This window comes from Acinonyx jubatus, chromosome C1 (genome assembly GCF_027475565.1).
Source record: "Acinonyx jubatus isolate Ajub_Pintada_27869175 chromosome C1, VMU_Ajub_asm_v1.0, whole genome shotgun sequence".
In the NCBI taxonomy this organism is placed as follows: Eukaryota; Metazoa; Chordata; class Mammalia; order Carnivora; family Felidae; genus Acinonyx; species Acinonyx jubatus.
In genome coordinates this window covers 178,020,652-178,035,979 of record NC_069381.1, presented here as the reverse complement: position 1 = coordinate 178,035,979, position 15,328 = coordinate 178,020,652, and the positions used below count along the sequence as shown (strand labels likewise).

General features: G+C 35.4%; 1 long non-coding RNA gene across 3 annotated transcripts in view; it reads left to right on the top strand.

Annotated features, from left to right (window-relative positions):
* The first annotated feature begins 11,661 nt into the window (after positions 1 to 11,661).
* Positions 11,662 to 15,328, top strand: part of LOC128314094 (uncharacterized) — a 302,527-nt gene continuing 298,860 nt past the window's right edge. For 2 of the 3 annotated variants that reach the window (XR_008295496.1, XR_008295497.1), the window contains exon 1: positions 12,734 to 13,157. This is a non-coding gene — a long non-coding RNA (uncharacterized LOC128314094). Of the gene's footprint in view, positions 11,805 to 12,733; positions 13,158 to 15,328 lie in introns of those variants that run through there. The other variant, XR_008295498.1, reaches the window with a different exon arrangement.

Below are 15,328 nucleotides of genomic sequence, written 5' to 3'. Positions count from 1 at the left end.
TGGATTTTGGTTTTAATTGATACATTGACTTCTATTTAATCCACATGTGGGAAGTTAGTAAGGAATATTTAGCTTCCATATAAATATTATTTAATGCAGCTAAGAATAGAATAAACTGGGAAAAGAGAAGATGTCAAGACACTTTAGCACAAGTGGGTGCCTTCTGATAAAGGTAAATTTGATTCGTTCAAAAATCATGCAGAAATCTAAATGTTGATTTCTCCTAACCTCCTCAGTCCTCTGAAATTAAAGTAATGATAATGATAACAACAACAAAAATAATAATAATTGTGCTTATACCCTTCCTACTGTGAAAGCTCACTGTCTTCAGAGTTGCATCCTGGTATTGTAGGTACAGACAGAAATTACCATTTTACAATTTCTGAGAGTGAGTGACTTCAATTAAAATGCAGAACACTCCTCTCCTTCTTTTGGAACACTCCTTTATTAGAGATGACAGATATTTACTTCTTTTGTCAAAGAAATAGTCCAAGGTATATAGCTAGCAAGAAAGATGTCATCTTATCCTCTTGTACTTGTTCAAATCATGCTCAAATAGGAAAGGCAGAACTGGCCTTTCTCTACCTATTAGCTTTTTGTGTGTCTTAAATTTACTTTCTTTCTAAGTCAATTTGTATCTATTTGAGTGTGGCCTGCCTCATTTCTGTATGGTTCTGGTTCAAAGTTAATTTGTCTTCTTGAATAATTAAATTGCAATATATTTAATTATCAAAACATCTATATGTTAGAAGATGGCTATCATTAAAATTTCATAGTGAACATTAGAGACCACAATCTGTTTATTGATATACAGTGCTGATAAGTCTCTCTGAATATTCAACATCTTGGTAAGTAATTATAAGCTAACAAAAGTATATAGTACTTTTTTTAAGTTTACTTATTTATTTTGAGAGAGAGAAAGAGTGCGAGCATGAACTGGGATGGGGCAGAGAGAGAGAGAGGGAAAGAGAGAATCTCAAGCAGGCTCTATGCTGTCAGTGCAGAGTCTGATGAGAGGCTTGAACTCACAAACCATGAGATCATGACCTGAGCCGAAGTTGGATGCTTAACCAGCTGAGCCACCGAGGCACCCCAGTATTTAACATTAAATAAAAACCTTGAAATTATTAGAATGATTAGATAAAAGCGGTGTTAAATAATTTGCTTTAAATATAGAATGGAGGAATGAATATCCTTGCATTATAAACAAATTTTAACAGTGCAGTTTCTCTTGTATATCCCGTAAGTTGTTGAAGCATCATTAAGAAGAGCAAAACATCATAAGAGTCATTGTTAAAAGAGCTTCTTTGGTTCAATTTGCAAATGGCACAGGAAAATCCAGTGGCTTGAGTAAAAAATACTGGAAAAGGATTTTTCCCTTTGAAGATCTCTGAATGGATGGTTACTGTGATTCATCTTCTAAATAGTTCCACCTTTTCAAACAAAAACATGGGATTTGTGGCAAGTTGTGACAAATCAAAATAAAGTCCTGCTTGTAATGAAATTGGGTGACATTGAACTCTTGAGCCTCTGTTAGTTGCGTTTGCTAGAAAGAAGTGTAAGAGATAAATGATAAAGAAGGACCTAACAAGCAAAAGAAGATAATGCTTCCTGCTGCAATTCATCACCTACATTATCTATGGTTTTAGTAAGCATATTAAGTACCATTCCCACTAGTTTTGTTTCATGTGATTTGGAAATAGTTGTGATCTCCATCTCCAGCCCTCAGCGAGTATCCTGGCTAAATGAAAGGTGATTACAACTTTCAGGATTAGGTTTACATAGAAGGCTTGACAGAGATTTGAAAGTTAAAAAAAATTAGTTGCAGAAGAAATTAATTTTGTAGAAGCCACAGCACCAAAGTATCAGTGAGGTAAAGATATATTTTTTTAAATTTTTTCCTATAGAGTAATGTTATTCTTTTGTTTTATTTGCAACATCTTTGAAATCTACACTGTATTATGTTGTCTGAGTTATTTATAAGAGCTTCTCTAAAACCTCTAAATCCTCTCTCTCTCTCTCTCTGTCTCTAATTCATATATATGAACATATAAGAATGCATAGGAATATATATATGTATATGTATATATATTTATAGTATATATATTCATATATGTATATATATAAATGTATATATATACACACACACACAACAGGAATATGAAAACAAGAATATGAAATATGAAAAATGCATATTAAAAACTTACATTGAAAAGTTCCTGGAAATAATCAGGCTTGGGTGATAAGAATTACTATAGGGCTCTGGAATAGACATTCACAATTCACAATTCATAGTTCTTCATAGCAGTCTTCTGCACACTAAAAAGTTAGAGACAGGTACTATGAATTCTAGAAAAGATTCTTTTATACCTTACAACAAAGGAATATGTTAAAGTAGTGCCAAAAAGTGTATTCAGACTGAAGTTAAAATACCTGGAAGGGGGAGCCTGGGTGACTTTGTCGGTTGAGGGTCTGACTTTTGAATTCGGCTGTCGGTGAGCTCATGGTTCGTGGTTTCCACCCCGCATGCTTGGGATTCTCTCTCTCTCTCCATCTCTCTCTGCCCCTCCCATCCCCCTAAAAATAAATAAATAAACTTAAAAAAATACTTGGAAGGGAACACCTGATTAGATTGATGTAGATTGACTAATGGAGAGTATTATTCTGCAGTACAGAAGTACTTCAATTAATATGAGTATCTTTTTGTACTTCTGGAACCACAAATCCTGACAGCTCGTTCTTTGGAGTAATTAAATTAATATAAAAAAGTAAGTTAAAAAACGAGAAGATTTTCAATACTAAAGATGCAACTAAAAAAATCTAATTTAATGGACAGAAATTAAGAAAACGTGAAAAGGGCCACTGAGGAAAGCATCGACTTCAAATTATAGGCACGCATTTTTTTTAAGCTTAAAGTACTTGACTATAGAATTTCCTTGATGAACAGGCATTTGTACATTTCCCTCTTGCAGCTGAAATTTCCTTTATTATTATTTATTTGAAATCCAAAATTTTAAAATGTCTGCCAAATCAATAGCTTGTCTATTTTAACTTTTTTCTCAACCAAAAAGGAAAACAAAAAGGTATATCTGGGAAAGGATATGCTTTTTCTTGATTCCATATTTCTATGAAACAATAAGTGAAAGTGTATTTTTCGGCAAGATTTGTGTTATAAGAATGCTGTTTCATGGTTCATCACCAAAAGCTACGACCAGTAGCAAATGAAAGTCTTTGGAGAATGGTATATCAATTTTTCCTACTATTTCTTTTACCAAGTTTGGCATTTCTAACAGGTAAGAACCCTGTTTGCCAAAACTTCAGAAGCTGAAAAACAAATCATGATTCAAAACGAAGAACATATAGGGTGCCTAGATGACTCAGTCGGTTGGGCTTCAGACTCTTGGTTTCAGCGCAGGTCGTGATCTCACTGTTAGTGAGATGGAGTCCACATGGGACTCTGAGCTGACAGCGTGGAGCCTGCTTGGGATACTCTTTTTCCCTCTCTCTCTACCCCTCTTCCCCCCCACCCCAAAATAAATAAATAAACTTAAAAAAAAGAAAAACATATAAGATGACTTTAGTAATAATTGATTACCATGGAATTGAATTCAGAGAAATAGTACAGATGTTTTCAAGAGATTATGTAAGGTAACTATCTTTTAATAACTTCATAATGGATGCATTGTTAATTATAATCAAATTCTTCCAAACTTTATTAAACAAAGAATAAAATGGACTCATTGAGAGTAAACATACCATTTAGAGATCTTTTTGTACCTTGTTCCTTAAAGGAATATTCAAGATACTTAAAGCCTTACCTACTAACATTGAACAACTCATGCAATTCATCTCATGTTTATTTAAAAACATATATATAATCTAATGAAGATAGTAAACATGAGTTGGTGGTTTACTTTTGACTAATATTTATAGTAGTTAGTAATTTATTGTGAATTGATATGTAAATATACACACAAAGATGTTTACAAATCTGGGATTTTTTTCCCTAAAATGTTTTTAATGTTTATTTATTTTTAAGAGAGACAAACGGAGAGAGAGAGAGTTCAAGTGGGGTAGGAGGGCCAGAGAGAGAGGGAGCAGAGAATCAGAAGCAGTCTCCCCAGTGTCAGCCCAAAGCCCAACGTGGGGCTGAAACCCACAAACTGTGAGATCATGACCTGAGCCAAAGTCGGATTTTCAACCAACTGAGCCACCCTGGTGCCCCTGATTGGTTTTCTTTTAACATTTTCTTGCTTTTTAAAAATCATGCCTGGAGCAATGCAATGATATTTACCATTTTCCCCGAATTTTTGAGTAAAATTTTCAGCCAATCATTCTGAAGAGAAAAATGTTTTTTATAATTTTAAGCATTGCTGTCAATATTATCCTTATTCATATAAGTTGCAAATATGGAAACATGTACTTCCTCAGATATATATTTTTGAAGAGATGAGTTATGAATAGATGTAGCACTCACAAAGAATTATTACCTTGATAAGAAGCAGCAGGCTACATGGATGGAAGAATGAGTTGTCTGCACAGTACCCCATTAATTAGCACCCTCAAGGGACTGTCTGGCAGAGTTTCTCTCCATTCAACTGCCACGAAGCTTGTATGCATAGGCCCTGTGAGGACTCAGGCCTTTAACTCTCTGCTCTTTGCCTCCACTATCACTGGGAAGTAATAGTTGTGAACATTATTCAGGCATAATCTTAAGAACACTTCGCGGGGCCCTGGGTGGCTCAGTCAGTTAAGCGTCCCAACTCCTGATTTCGGCTCAAGTCATGATCTCATAGTTTGTGGAATTGAGCCCTGCATCGGGCTGGGCTCCACACTGAGCATGGAACCTGCTTGGGATTCTCTCTTTCCCTCTCCTTCTGCCCCTCCCCTGCTCATTCTCCCTCCCTCCCCCCCAAGTAAATAAATAACCTTAAAAAAATAATACTTAGGACAAAATCTAGGAGATGAAGCCCTAAGAAATTAGCACTGTAGCATTTGCTTCTAGAGATCTTTCATCTATGAGGGACCTTTTGCAGAACGTAGAAGAAACCAGACTCTGGCAGAAGGTAGGCCAAGGTAGGACAGACAAAGAACCGGTTGAAGGACAATAAAAATAAAAACATATGAAGAATATTGAAAAGTGTGAATTAGACCTAGAATAGGTGACAATTATGTGAAATATAATGGAAATTGCACATCAGAAATAAGAATGGGTGACAATTATTCATTTACATTGCATTATTCTGATGAACTCCTTTGCTTTTCAATTACTCTCAGGTAGGTATAGATTCATGGAAATACGTCTTTTTTTATCTCAACAAATTGAAAGATTGTTATTTTTTTACTTTTGAGAATAACAATTGCTAGCTCTTATTAACAGTTTTGATATGCTTCATATGTAATACAGCTCAAAAATTAATGTATGTGTTCATCACAACCATCCTGTGAAGTGGGTATCACTATTATTCATACCTTACAGATGAAAAAACTAAGATCTTGACAGGTTAACTAAGTTTGCCACGTATCCCACAACTTGTAAACATCCACACGAGAGTTTCCTGTGGTACTGTGGCTTGAGAGACAATGTTCTTAACACATATTTCATAATAACCCTCAAATAACAACCTGCATTTGAAGAAATGGTAATTAGTACACACCCATGATTTTCTTGTCACTATATCATTTTTTAAATAGTTAGCCAGTTTTTCACCGAGTTTAAACTTACCAACTCTCTCCCCAAATACATATTTTACATTTGTAAATATTACATGGCTAACCTAAGAGAAAGATATGTAATACTTTTTACTAAGAAGCATGTGTAAAGCCTAAAGATTAAACACTGTTAAATATTAACATGATATGAGTTGTGATAAATGGATTTTAAATGGGCATTTTCTTAGGAAAGTTCATCGTTAGCAATAGTTTTCATTGGCGGTAAACTAGATCCTCTTAACACATTTATAAAGAATTCCAAATTAAAAGTCATTCACATCAGCAAGTGCTGGATTTTCTTTCTTTCAATTTGTACCTTTTTACCCATTGTGACTAGATTCTAAAGAGGAAAGAAACAGTTGTTTTTTTTTTTTTTTTGGTAACTATTATCTGAAAAAAAATCATCATTATAATGAGATCTTTCAAAAATTACTCAGACTATGTGGTGTGTTTGTTTAAAATGTTTTTTTTTTTGATTTAAGGAGGGGAAAATTTGAGATAATACGATGTGATGTCATTCATAAAAATCCATCTTTTTCCTATGATGTAATTTTAAACTTACAGAAAATTTTCCAAGAGTAGTACAAGGGATCCCATATGCCCTTTACCCAGAGTCATGAATTGTTTACATTTTGTCTCATTTGCTTTAGTATTTTGTATACACACATAAACACTCACACATATGTATATATCATATATATGCATGTATATTGTATAGATGCATATATTACACATTTGTATAAAACATATACTTTATAAACTTTTTGGAGAGACATGAAAATATTTTATCCCTTTACTGTTAAAATATTTGGTCTATATTTCCTAAGTAAAATAACATTCTTTTGCCTAACTACAGTATAGTTATCAAAATCAGACAATTTAGTAATGATATAGCACTATTATCTAATCCAAAATCCGTATGTGAATTTCATCAAGTTTTTCAGCTCAATATACAAACCAGAATCACACCTTCATTGAGTTACTATAACTCTTTAGTCTTTTTGGTAAGAAACAATCTCTCAAACTTTCTTTGTATTTCTTAAGCATGGCTTTTTTAAAGAGAACAGGTCAGTTATTTTACAGAACAGTTTTGGGTTATTCTGCTGTTTCTTCACGATTAGAAGTAGGTCATGTATTTTTGGCAACAATGTCACTGAAGGGATAGTGTCCTCAGTGAATCTCCTCAGGACGGGTTTGATGTAGGTTTGTCTCGACAGTGATGTTAGATTGGATCATTCAGTTGGTCTAAGGATCCTCCAGATTTCACCCTTGTAAAGTTATTGTTTTCTTTTCCAATAGTAAATATTTTGTTGAGATGATTTGAGACTATTGCATGTATTCTGTTACTTATCAAACTTGTACTTACTAGGTTTAGCATCTATTTTTTTTTCTTGTTTTAGTCCATCAATCCTTCTATATTTATTAGGTGGAACTGTGTCCTAAGGAAGGACATTACTGTCTTCCCATTTATTTATATCAGTATTCAATACGGATCCTTGTTTTATTCAATGAGTTGTAATCAGATATTATAATTTATTTTAATGCTCATATTGCCCTAGATTTGACAAGCGCATGCACCTTTAATAGGTTTCAGTGTTCACTTCACATGATCTCATGATTCTTTAAGTATTTCCTAATTTCCTGGCACAACAAAATGCACCAGAGTCATCTTGTATTTTCTTGCGTCAACTCTCTGGTTACTCTTAGTTACGAATGGTTTTTGGAAAGCAAGGCCTTTGTGCTAGATGTGTTTAGGGCAACTGGTATTTCCTTGTTTCTAAGTATTATCCATGTTAAGAGAAGAAGTTAAATACAAAAGAGATGTATTTATATCATAAAGAGAAACAGAGTCAGTTCTCCTCATTTATAGCAGTTAAATTCTATAAAGTGGCCACACACACTGAATTAGTATTAAGTCATTGCTCCTGGGAAAAATATAAGGTTAGGTTCCTACAAGCCTCCGGTTATAACATTCTTGTCAACCAGTCAAATTTGGTTAATTTGGTTAATTAAAATAAATTTGTTTAATGTGTGCTTCTGCTTAATTTACTGTATATTTATTACAAATAATTAATACTATGTAGTATTTGTTTATCATAAAACACTACCAAGAAGGGTTTAACCTTTTCTCGTCCCTGGGAAACATGACCCTAACTTTCTTTGGCTTTTGCCCTCACAACAATGCTATTCAGTGGGCTATTGGTTGTCATCTCATGAATCCAAATCTAGCTGCTTTTCTATTTTTTTTTCCATAGCTTTATCACATGCTATGATACTACCTTAGCATTTTCTAGAGTGAACTCACATACAGATTGAAAAATTTCCTCCTCCTTTTTCTGAATGTATACTAGTGTGGATTTATTAACACTGAGCACACCACTGAAAGCACTCTAACCTGTGTCTGAGCAAAGCTTATCTAACACATGTCTTTTCTCAGTAAGGCACATAACAGCCTTGTTGTTCTCAGGCACACTAGACAGCACGTTAACATTACACATGGGGACCATTTTAAGTAGCAAAATCACCAAAAAGAGACAAAAACCCACAAATGTGAAAAAATGCGGCACTAAATACAGCATGAAAAGGACACATGTGTATAAAACAAGACGGCAGTGTCCTCTTGTTCAACGTCAGCCAGGAATGTAGGCCTCAGGCAACTCCAATTTTTTAATCAGTCTGTGCATGTCCTCAAATGACCATGAAAGCAGTGTGATCTTGATTTGGGGGTCGCAAATATATTTTAGCAAGTAATTGACGAGGATGGAACCAATAAATGATGAGAATCCGCCGTGCATTGTAAAATATAAAACATATGACATAAGCATATAAGAAATATAGAAGATGTATATACATAAATATTTAATGAATAGATTTATTCATTTAATTAATATATAAATCATTTTGAAAATATATGAGTATATAAAATAAAATAATACATATTTAATAAAAAATATATATATAATATTTGGTGGGCTGCATACAGCCACACACATATTTCTTTGTCAATTTCTCTTTCCTTCATTCTGAATTTCCACATATATATGGAATATATACATATGTATGTATGTATAAAATACACATTAAGCGGTTTTAATATTGTTAACATATAATACTGCACCAGGCAAACCTACTTATTAATATTAATATCCATCTACAATTCTTTATTATGTATATTTATAAAAATTGAAATGTATAAACTTGGACATTTAAGGTAAATATTCCAAATATGTGGAAAGGTAGATATTTGCTAATTCTTAAAGTTTGGGATAAGCACAATGCTTCCTATAATAAACTTCCCAATAGTCTTCTACATCTAAACACTTCTAAAATTTAAAAAATAAAAATAAAATTGGGGCACCTGGGTGGCTTAATTGGTTGAGTGTCTGTCTGACTCTTGATTTCGGCTCCAGTCATGATACCAGGGTTGTGGGATCAAGCCCTGCATTAGGCTCTGTACTGAGTGAGCATGGAGGCTGCTTAAGATTTTCTCTCTCCCTTGGTCTCTCCCCTGCTTGCACTCTCTCTCTCTCTAAAATGAAATGAAATGAAATGAAATGAAATGAAATAAGATAAATACAATAGCTAACTTTGAATGTAATTCTGAAAAAGACTTAAAGTCTTTTGAAATTAATGTTGAAATGATTAAGTAGGACGATTAAGCTAATGTCAGTGTTAATGCTCACAGATTTTAATAGTGCAAACATCACAAGGAGGAAAAGAAAAATCTTGAGACTAATGGTATCCTTATCTTTAAAAGCAAAATTTAGGTTTCTTTTTTCTTTTTTAAAGAACATTTATTTCCTTATGAAGTAAAATATAATATTTAGCCATTAAGGAAAATTTAGGGGATATGTTAAAAAAATAACCTTTTTCCAGTCTGAGATAATCATTGGTAACATGTAACCTTGTAGTGTACTGACAAAGAACATGAACTTTAAGCCTTAAATGGATTCATATTTTCTGCAAAACTACTATTTCTAGCAATATGATGCTAGGATTATTATTTAATCTCTATAAACCATAGTTTTATAACATTAAAAATTTCATTATCTCAATCTCATAGTTATCTAAATTAAAACAATAGTTTTTAATATACCATATAGTACATCCTACTCAGTATTACTGAAACAGCTTTATATATAAAATACTGATTTTACTGTGTGTGTGTGTGTATATGTGTATATATATATATATATACATATATGTATATGTATATATATAATATTACTATATTCTGCATTTTTTTCATTGTTACATGTTGAACGTTTCCCCTAGTCATGGGAAATATTTGAAACATGGTTTTTAATGGCTTCCTAACATTGTGGTATATTTATGTGTTATAATTTATTCAATTTGTCTTTAGTGGCATTTGTTTTTAAGTATTATAGTGATTCAGCATACCTCCCAGTACATTTATTTTCTCATCCCACAAATATCTAATGAGTGACCATACTAAGCGTAATGCTAAGTGTAAAATGTATGTGAAAAGGACAAAACTCCTGCCTCATGAGTCTTACAGTCTACCAGAGAAGATATACAGCAAACAGAGACAAACATGAAATTACAAAATGTGACATGCTACATGAAAATGAATGAGGCTGTAAGTAGTCTTTCTCTTTCTCTTTCCATCTTTTTCTGCATCTGTCCATTGATCTATGTGACAGGAGCTAAGAAAAGATATTCCAAAGATCCAAGCTCTGTGATACTGAATTGCCAACCATGTAGGAGACCAGGGAAAGAGCATTCCTGGCCAAGGAAACAGTATATGTGAACATCCCGTGTTAGGAAAGAGTTTGGTGCATTTTAGAAACCAAAGAGGGCCTCATATACATCTGAAGCATATTGAAAGGTTAAGATGCAGAGCTGACTAAGGGCGATATGGTTGTTAACAGACATGTTGAAAATGCACTGATCAGTTCCATTCATGTTGCTGCAAATGGCCAGAAGGTATTATGCCAAGTGAAATAAGTCAGTCAGAGATAGACAGATACCATATGTTTTCACTCGCAGGTGGATCTTGAGAAACTTAACACAAGACCATGGGGGAGGGGAAGGGAAAAAAAAGTTACAGAGGGGGAGGGAGGCAAACCATAAGAGACTCTTGGATACTGAGAACAAACTGAGGGTTGATGGGGGGTGGGGCAGAGGGGAAAGTGGGTGATGGACATTGAGGAAGGCACTTATTGGGATGAGCATTGGGTGTTGTATGGAAACCAATTTGTCAATAAATTATATTTAAAAAAAAAGAAAATGCACTGATCAAAATTTTGATCAAAGTTCAATTCGAGTCTTTCTCTCTCTTTTTCTTTTGACCTTACCCAGTTAGAGTAATCTCTGCCTTGCTGAAAACTCCAGTATCCATACTTGGTTAATTCTTAAGTGAGAGATGGTCCTATGATTTATGTCATAATCAACATGGCAGTTTAATAATGGGACAGGACACAAGATTTTTTTCAAAGCACCATATTTAGGTTAATGTTCTTGCTTCTCCCCGTTCAGGCTGCTTCTGACTGGAAGTCTGCAACTGCTGCAGGCTGCTTTCCAAGCGGAAAAAGGGGTGCGACTGGGTTATCCTGCTCTCCAAACTCAGTCGGCTGACGGGCACTGCCAGCCTTTATCAGAAAGGTTCTTGCCTGCAATTTTTGTCCTCTGTCCTGGGAATCCCTCAGGGTCCTCATGCTCTCGCTCCTCACCCTGCAGGCTTTCCTAATGGGTGTTCCTAATGGGTGTACCCCACTATGATCCTTTACCCCAGCTGGCCCACCTCTCTCTCTGGTAACACTCTCTGCCCCTTGACCTTATGATTCCTGAGACACACTGCAGCTGCTGCCCGGCTTTTCTGGATGCCAACAAAGTGTTCAGGCCTTTGCTTGCTTTTCTGGATTTCTCAAGCCAGATTCAGACCCAATGCCACAGACTGTCTAATCCAAGAAACACATTATGTTTTCCCCCAGGCTTTAGACAAAACATGAACAGAATTCTCTTCCTGCTGTATTTCAGTCAAGCGAACAACTTTGTCCCCTGCGTGAACCAAGTAAATTTGCTGGATGCCATCCATGATGCTCTTCTCCCCTTTATCCTTCATCATATATGTAAGTGCAGCCTCTCAGAAACATTCATTGACACCATTGATACCTAGTTCATGCCCACATTCTTCTCCCTCTGCCTGAAAACAAGAGCCTCCTAACTGTGCTGTTTCTGCAGTTTTGCTGTCATTTAATACAGTTCCTTCTATTTGCTACTGGGGTGATTTTCTTCGTTTAAAAAATTTAATGTTTATTTATTTTTGAGAGACAGAGACAGAGTACGAGCAGGGGAGGAGCAAAAGGAGAGAGGGAGACACAGAATCCAAAGTAGGCTCCAGGCTCTAGCTGCCAGCACAGAGCCCAATGGGGGTTTACCGACCATGAGATCATGACCTGAGCAGAAGTTGGATGCTGAGCTGACTGAGCCACCCAGGTGCCCCTGGAGTGATTTTTAAAAATTCAAATATATTATTTCATTCCTCTCTCTAAATTTTTTCATGCCTCTTCACTGTACACAGTATAATTATATATATATACCCTTGAACACATAGATTTCGACTTAATTCTCAAGTTCTCACTATCCAGCTCCCTCATAATACATACACCAACCCCTCCCCCACCCTTAGCTAATTTGTGTTCAATCATCTACATATAGCTGCCTGAGATCAATGACATATATTTATGGAATAAAACAAAGTTCAGAGTTAAACAAAGGTAAAATCAAATGTGCCACATGGTACAATAGAGAGTTTGAGTTGGGCAGGTCTGAATTTATATTGAAGGCTTGTCTTTTACTAGCTCTGTGTCTTTGGCCCTGATTATTCTCGTCTGCTAATTGGGTTAATGTTCTCACTACTGTTGTGAGAATACATTTATATAAAGTATTCAATAACTGTTATTTTTTCCTAAGTTAAAACAAAATAACAAAACAAACAAACAAACAAACAAAACAGGGAAAAGTTCCAGCCCACAGATATGGTGTGCGACTCCAGGGGTGTGAGCAAAGTGAAAGCCTGATGGAGGGTCAGGATAAGGATGGGCTTGGGACGCGCTGAGCCTCCAGAGCTCCAAGGTTGGTGGAGTCACGCCCTAGGCACCGCAGCCAGGACTACACTTCCCAGAAGCCCAATCTCGCGCGATCTTGGGCAGTTCTACGGGTGCTGGCGGGAGAGTCCCGGTTAGAGAAATACTTGGGCGTCCTGTTGCTGTCAGTCCCTCCTCCTCGACTTTCCAAGAGAAGGTTGGCTCACACCACCTATGACGCAAGCCTCAGTGCTCCTGAACTCTTCGACTTGTGTCTCCCTGAAAATCAGTTTGCATTGGAGCCCATCCTTCGAGGCTGGGCCAGGTGCAAGGCAGCGAGAGGGCTCTGGACCATGTGTGCACGGGAGGTACCGCTCACCAGCCTCCTGCTCTCTGGTAAGGCTAGAGATATTCCTTAAAACTTAGCCCCATGTTACCAACTAATAGGTTCTTTAAACATACGTCTTTAAAAGCGCTGTTCACATAAAAGCTGGATGTGTTTCTATGTACCAGCAATGAATAATCCAAAAAGGAAATTAAGGAAGCATTTTTACTTAATGATAATATCCAGAAGAATAAAATACCTAGGGATAAATCTGATCAGGTAGGTGAATGATTTGTATGCTGAAAACTGCCAAGCATTCCGAAGAAATTAAAGAAAACCCAAATAAGTGGAAAGACACTCATATTCATGCATTTGAAAGATTTAATATTAAAATACAGATGCCCCAAAGATTTAATATTAAAATACAGATCTCCCCAAAGAGATCTATGGATTCATCTCTGTCTAAACTCCAATGACATCTTTTGCAAAAACGGAAAAGTTTATACTTAAAATCAAATGGAATTGCAAGAGACTGTAAATATTCAAAACAATATTGAAAAATAGAACCGGGGTGCCTGGGTGGCTCAGTTGGTTAAGTGTCTGACTTCAGCTCAGGTTACAATCTCATGGTCCATGAGTTCAGGCCCTGCATGGGACTCTGTGCTGACAGCTCAGTGCCTGGAGCCTGCTTCAAATTCTGTGTCTTCCTCTCTCTCTGCCCCTCCCACACTCACACTATCTCTCTCTCAAAAATAAACATTAAAAAGTTTTTTTAAAAAAGAAAAGAAAAAATAAAACCAAGGTAGGACTCATACCAATTTTAAAACTTACTACAAAGCTATAGTAATTAAAACAGTATAGTACTGGCATAAAGAGAGACATAAAGACTGGTGTCCTTGAGTTGAGACTCCAGATATTAACCCAGTCTCACTCCATATACAAAAATTAACATGAAATAGACAAATGACTTAAATGTAAGAGCTAAAACCATAAAGCTGTTAGAAGAAAATATAGAGGCAACTATTCAGAACTTAAGACTGGAAATGGATTCTTAGTTTTGATACTAAAAGCATAAGCAACAGGAACAACAAAACTAGATAATTGGACTGCATTCAAATTAAAAACATTTGTATGTCAATGAACATTATGAAGAATGTGGAGAGACAACCTAGATAATTGCTGAAAATGTCTTCAAATCATATCTGACAACAATTTAATATCCAGAATACATAATAAACATTTATAACCCAATAAAAAAAGATAACACAATCAAAAATGAGGAAAAGTGTTAAATAGACATGTTCTCCAAAAATATAATATATACTTATATATCATATAAACAATGCATATGTACTGAAAATGGACAGTCAGAACATGAAAGATGTTCGACATCATTGGTCATTTAAAAATGCAAATCTAGGGGCACCTGGGTGGCTCAGTCAGTTAAGCACCCGCCTATTGATTTCAGCTCAGGTCATGATCTAATGGTTTGTGGGATCGAGCCTTTCATGGGCTCTGCACTGACAGCATGGAGACTGCTTGGGATTCTCTCTCTTTCTCTCTCTCTCTCTGCCCCTCCTCTGCTTGTGCATGCATGCTCTCTCCTTCTCTCAAAATAAATAAACATCAAAAAATGCAAAAAAACCATGATGAGATATCACTCCACACCCACTATCTTGGCTTTAATTTTAAACAATGGACGAAACATGGTGTGGATGTGAAGAACTTGGGACCCTTGTACATTGCTAGTAGGAATATAAAAGGTGTAGCCACTATAGAAGACATTTAATTTGGTGGTTCTTCAAAGAGTTAAACATGGAATTACCATATGACCCAATAATTCCACTCCTAGGTATATATCCAAGAGAAATGCAAACATATCGTTACACAAATATTTGTTGCAGCATTATTAATAATAATGAAAAATCAAAACAACCTGTATGTCCATCAATAAACAGATAAGGGAATTTTGGTATATATGTACAATGGACTATTATTTAGACATAAAAAGGAGCAAACTGTGAATATGTACTGCAGCTTGGATGAACCTTGAAAATATGCTAAGTGAGAGAAGCCAGACCGAAAAACTCACATATTGTATGATTTCTGATATGACATTTTTAGAATAGGCAAATTCATAGAAACAGAAAACAGATTATAGGTTATTGGGATGGGAGAAGGCAGGAATGAGAAGTGATCACTTAATGACACAAGATGTTTATATAGGGTAAAACTTAGAGCT